Source organism: Ostrea edulis, chromosome 5 (assembly GCF_947568905.1).
Source record: "Ostrea edulis chromosome 5, xbOstEdul1.1, whole genome shotgun sequence".
NCBI classification, from domain to species: Eukaryota; Metazoa; Mollusca; class Bivalvia; order Ostreida; family Ostreidae; genus Ostrea; species Ostrea edulis.
The window spans coordinates 40524128-40530127 of record NC_079168.1 but is presented as its reverse complement, the minus strand read 5'-3'; the positions used below and the strand labels follow the sequence as shown (position 1 = coordinate 40530127).

Below are 6000 nucleotides of genomic sequence, written 5' to 3'. Positions count from 1 at the left end.
GAAGTTTTCCAGCAATGTGAACTAACAAAGTTCATGTCATCTATTACCTAAAATATTGAATGCTTTAAAAACATTTTTATTGTCTGAATGTAGAGAGAATATTTATTATTATTTTTTTTAAATTTCTGGTACTCGCGAAGTTTGTGTATTATCAGTGTAATGTCTTTCATGAAATTTTCAACTCCACATACATGCACATGGATATTGTGTTAAGAATATCAATATTGTATATTGATATCATTTTGGTCTCACTGTACAAGTACACACTAATTTTCAACTACAGAATATTGATTATTGTTGAAATGTTATTTATAGTAATTAAAACAGTGTTTTATAAGGTATTGTTTATATTAAACTAAAAATTTGTTGAAGAATACAAGTAATTTTACCTCATCAAAGATTTGATGCATGATAAACAGAGAGCATTAATTACTATTGAACTGTCGTCAAGCAATTGAAGACAACTGAAAATGTCATTTTTATGTAAAATTGTTGTGTTATTTTCTCTATAAGAATTTTTTTTAAAACCCTCCTTTATTGTAGGCATAGTCTCTAATAAAGATCTTGGGATAGTTTTAAACATTTGCAAGAATAGTCCTTACAATAACAAATCAAATTACTATACATTCACCGTCGTTTTTTCTGATTGGTTTACTGTTTTTATTTGTTTAAATAGTCAGTATATGTTTTGATGTCGGCTACCTTACTCGGTGAACATCGGTACGTATTATCTTGGTTGTTTTGGGGTTTGTCGATTGTGAAGTTTCAGCAATGACCCCAGCTTCAGCCTGTGCATCTCAGAATGTAGTCAACAGGATGAACATTATTCCTGCTGCTTCAGTAATTCCTAAATTATAATCAAAACTTAATGATTAATAGGAATTTAAAAAATATCTTAAATTTCTGCAGTCACACTTTACCCCAAGTACAATGTATTTACCAAACTCTGAAATAGAGACTATGCCTCTATATGGAATTGTTGCCTATATATATATATATATATATATATAAGATATTTTCCACCTACTGAAGATATAAAAAAAGAAATTTTTGCTATCCTTTTTGTGGGAAGGTGAATTGATAAGTTAGATGACATTTCATACCTTAGTGTTTTTGACTAATGGCAGACATAACATGCATTTTGTGTGTGTACTTGATGACTTTCTTATGTTGAATATAAGTAATCTTGTGTTAAACTTTAACTTATGTTAGATATAATCTTGGACATTACAAGTTCTACAGATAGCGATTTATCTTGTAAGACTGACATTTCTATCTCATTCTTTTTCAAAAAGAATTAAATACATATATTAGAAGATGAAGTATGGAATGACTTGACAATTGTTACGTAAGGAGACTGTTTTCACTGTACAGCAATTGTCATTTGATAAAGAGTGCAGTACAATGCAAAAAGACAGAATTTAACCCCATGTTGAATATAAAGACACTTCTGATTTTTTTAAGATATTGAAAATCAGTATTTTATAGGGAAATGTTTCCATTTTATGAAAGACTTTGTTTTTACTTGTATATACTGTAAATTGTTAAGTGATGATGAATAAAAGGGAAAAATACTTAATATACTTATTTATCTTTTTCATCATAAACAAATTCTGAGTGAGCCAAAACTTTCTTCACCACCACTGGGCCATTGACACGAATCATATTTGAGTGAAGAATCATATTTGAGTGAGATGGGATTCAAGTTTGTACAAATGAAGTGTCTTTTGCCCCCTTCAAATGGGAGATAATCAAGAAAAGGCAATGATAGGGTGGGGTCATTTAAGAATCTTCTCAAAAAGAGCCACTGGACCAGAAAAGTTGAAATTTACTTGAAAACTTCAATTCTAGTTTGTTTAAATCATGACCACAATAGGGGATCAACGTTTTACATGCAGATATATAAGAACAATCTTAAAATCTTCTCAAGAACCACTGGGCTAGAAAATTGAAAAGCTTCCTGACATACGTACATTAAATCTAAGTTTGGTCCTCGGTTAGGAAGAGACCACAATAGGGGATCAAAGTTTTGCATGAAGATAAATAGGAAAAAATATTCTGAAATCTTTTCAAGAACAGGACCATGATTAATCCCTAATAAATTTGAGCAAACTTGAATTGGCACCATTTAGGGATCCTAGCATATTAGCAAGGATCCCTAAATGGTGCCCATTCAAGTTTGCTCAAATTGTGGACCCCTGAAGTAGGGTGGGGCCACAATAGGGGGTCAAAGTTTCACATTGGAATATGTAGAGAAATATGTGTAAAATCTTTAAAAATGTTCATCTCAACAACATCAGGTCCAAAATAAATTATAATGATATGCAAGTATCTTCAGGTGGTTCAAATTCAAGTTTGTTCAGTTCAGAGTTATAGGATGGAACCACAATTGGAGATCGAAGTTTTATATGGAAATATGCAGGAAATTAATTTAAACAAGACATTTTCTTTGGTGCCAAAGATTTTGACCTACTTTAAAGAAATTTAATTAGAGTGACTATTTAACACAGACACTTGTTTCTGTAAATAACTTATGACCTCTGTATACTAATACTTGTTTCTATAAATAACTCACAACCTCTGTATACTAATAATAACAGTAGTAGTAGTATACAGAGGTTGTAAGTTATTTACAGTAATAAGTGCCTGTGCTATTTAATTAAGGAAGAGATTGTATACATGTATATAGATTTATGGCAAGACCTTTCATGCCATTTTTTGCAACCTTGACCTTCTCCAGAACAGCAAGGTCATTCTTTATGCACCCTTTGGGACCACAGTAGTATGGAGTGCCAAATTAACATAAACTCAAATAATTGAAGATATCTTCAATTATTTGAAGATATCATCAATTCATTTGATGCGCACAACAATTTAACTAAAGATCTCTTCAAATAATTAATGATATCTTCAATTCTGAATTATTGTACGCATTAATTGAATTAATGATCTCTTCAAATGAATTAATGATATCAACAATTCAATTGAAGAGAGCAATAATTGGTATAATGCGCGCATTAAATCAAATGATGAGAGCAATAATTGATTTAATGCGCGCATTAATTCAATTATTGCTCTCTTCAATTTAATTAATGATATCTTTAATTCATTTGAGGAGAGCAATAATTCTTTTAGAGAGAGCAACTATATAATTAAAGATATCTTCAATTCAACATATCCACAATTGAATTAATGATATCTTTAATTGAATTGTTGCTCTCTTTAAAAGAATTGATGCGCACATTAATTCCTTTTACAAAAGCATTGTAAATAATTAAAGATATCTTCAATTGAATTAAAGAGATCATCAAATTATTTATCCCGAGCTCTAAATTAATGATTGCGAGCAATATTTCTACGAAATTGATGCTCTGATCAATTGAATTGATAGAGAGCAATAACTGAATTAATGCGCGAATTAAATCAATTATTGCTCTCATTAATTCAATTGATGCGCGCATTGATTCAATTGATGAGATCTTCAATTATTTGAGTTTATGTTAATTTGGCACTCCATACAGTATAGGGTCAATATTTTTCATGGGAATAAAGATTGGGGGGAAAATAATTGCAACAGCTGAAAACGACAGGGTCAAAGTGAGTCAAGTGTGCGATGTGACCCATGGCCATGCACCTCTTGTTATAAAAACGTAAATAGTGTCCTGTACTGAATGAGAGAGAGAGAGAGAGAGAGAGAGAGAGAACACTCCTGGCTGAACTCTGATTATATGCAGATTTTATTCGATCAGCTTATAAAATTTATGAATTTAATTTGTTTTTGCACAACACTGAATAGTGGTTTTCGAAATAAAATGTGTATTGTATTGTGATTTGAATATAGGCAGTAGCATGTTGCAGCTAGTCCCTCTTGACAATATATCATTGTGTGTGTGTGTGTGTGGTGTGTATATATATATATATATATATATATATATATATATATATAACTTATACGGTACCAATGTTGATGCACCAGATGCGCATTTCGACAAATAATGTCTCTCCAGTGATGCTCAACCGAAATGTTTGAAATCCGAAATAACTATGAAGTCTTAGAGCTAAATATAGCCAAAGACAGTGTGCCAAAAAGGTGGAGCCAAATTCGTCTAAGGATAAGAGCTATGCATGAGGGATATAATCCTTAATTTTGAAATGAATTTCTAAATTTTATAACAGCAATTAAATATACGTCCGTATTTTCAAGCTAGTGACGAAGTACTTAGCTACTGGGCTGTAGAGACCCTCGGGGACTATCAGTCAATCAGCAGATGCCTCGACCCAGGGGTCATAATGTAAAACTATAAATAACGTTATTCGCTTTCCATGCATTGTGTTTGGTTGGTTCATTGATATGGCGGTACCATTAAATCAGGCAGTTCGTCAGAAACAAATATTTTTACATGTTCATTGATAGATGAGATGTTTCGTTAAACAAAACGGTGTATAGCTACACCATTCTCATTGCTTTATCTACTTTCATGGGACTTTGTGATGTCTTAAGCACACACAATCAAGAACGATAAGCGTGTTAAAAATTTATTCCATGTACGAGTTTACAGCTTAATTCCTTATCAATGCAAATGATTTTACACATTATTATCCCCAGTTTAATCTTTTACTCATACCAATCTTTATCTTTATCAAGTAAAATACCATCATTAGAAATAGTTTCATATTACCGTTAAGTTTCGGATTTCGGGACTTCTGATATATACTCATAGGCTATCATTACAGTTATATTGTAGATTCTGTATCTACATTAATCAAGATGATATTGACATCAGCCACAAATCTCGTGGGTGTTTTTTTCTCAAGACGGTGTACGTTCAAGAGGACAGATTCTTGCTTGAGCAAAAAAAGATAATCTAAATGCATAGACTTCAATTATTCAAATTTTATTCTTTTCATTTGAAAAGTTTATTGCCGAATATAATAAGATGTGCCATCTTGCATTATGATAAAAATTCACATCTACATTTGTAAGATAGACCTATATCTGAGATGACCTGCTTAAAACATAGTTATTAATGTGAAGACTTATGTACATTGAAATATTTTAATGTTTTGACAGCGACTTGCCTTCAGTTCTATAGAATTGTTATTTATTACTAAACCTCAGCAAGGATACTTCATTCGTTTTATATTTCATGAAGTTTACAAATTTTAGTAATTTGTGAAAATTAGACGTTAAGATATTCGTGGGCACATTGTTTTTTTTTTTTTAAATACTTTGTACTTAGTGAAGACAACGATTTAGATTACTTACATTTGAATTTTAAATATTTTTCCTTCTACAAATATTCTTTCTTTGCACAAAGTACTTTAAGGCGCACTATGGCTACGATTGGATATTAGGCATTCTGGGTTTTGAGTGTGAATACACAATTCATTTTTATCAGTCATGTTTATCCATGTTCATCTTCTCCAGAACACCCCAACAATGACACTTCTCATCCACAGTTTCATCTTTACATTGTTATACTTTGATGCAGTATTCCTCGTATTTGTATTTCCAGGTTCCAGATTTTTGAATGAATAACTTCCAGGTGAAGGTTGAATGATGGTAAATCAGTTATCTAAATGGAAATGATATTTTGATTCAAATGTATTGGATTTGAAACACTTATGGATGTTTATTTAAAAGTTTTGAAATTCATTTCAAGATTAAGGATTATCTCCCTCATGCATATGTCTTATACTTGGACGAATTTGGCTCCAGTTTTTTGGCACTCTTGTTTTCCTTTTAGCTCTTAGAAGTTTATTGTTATTTCGAATTTTTAAAATTTCGGTTTGCGCATCACTGAAGAGACATTATTTGTCGAAATGCTCATATGGTGCAGTAAAATTGGTACATGTACCGTATAAGTTTTGCATCATGACCCCTGGGTCGAGGCCTCTGTTGGTGGACTATTAGTCCAAGAGGGTCTCTACAGCCCAGTAGCTAACTACTTCGTTACTAGCTTGAAAATACGGAATATTAAAATGATAAGTGAAGACTGT

At 31.6% G+C, this 6000-nt stretch overlaps 1 protein-coding gene across 2 annotated transcripts in view; it reads left to right on the top strand.

Moving 5' to 3' along the window:
* Window positions 1–1579, top strand: part of LOC125650294 (syntaxin-5-like) — a 12592-nt gene extending 11013 nt beyond the window's left edge. For both annotated transcript variants that reach the window (XM_048878471.2, XM_048878472.2), the window contains exon 10: window positions 1–1579. This exon is cut by the window's left edge and continues 464 nt beyond it. The gene's annotated coding sequence lies outside the window, so the exon portion shown is untranslated.
* Window positions 1580–6000: the final 4421 nt, after the last annotated feature.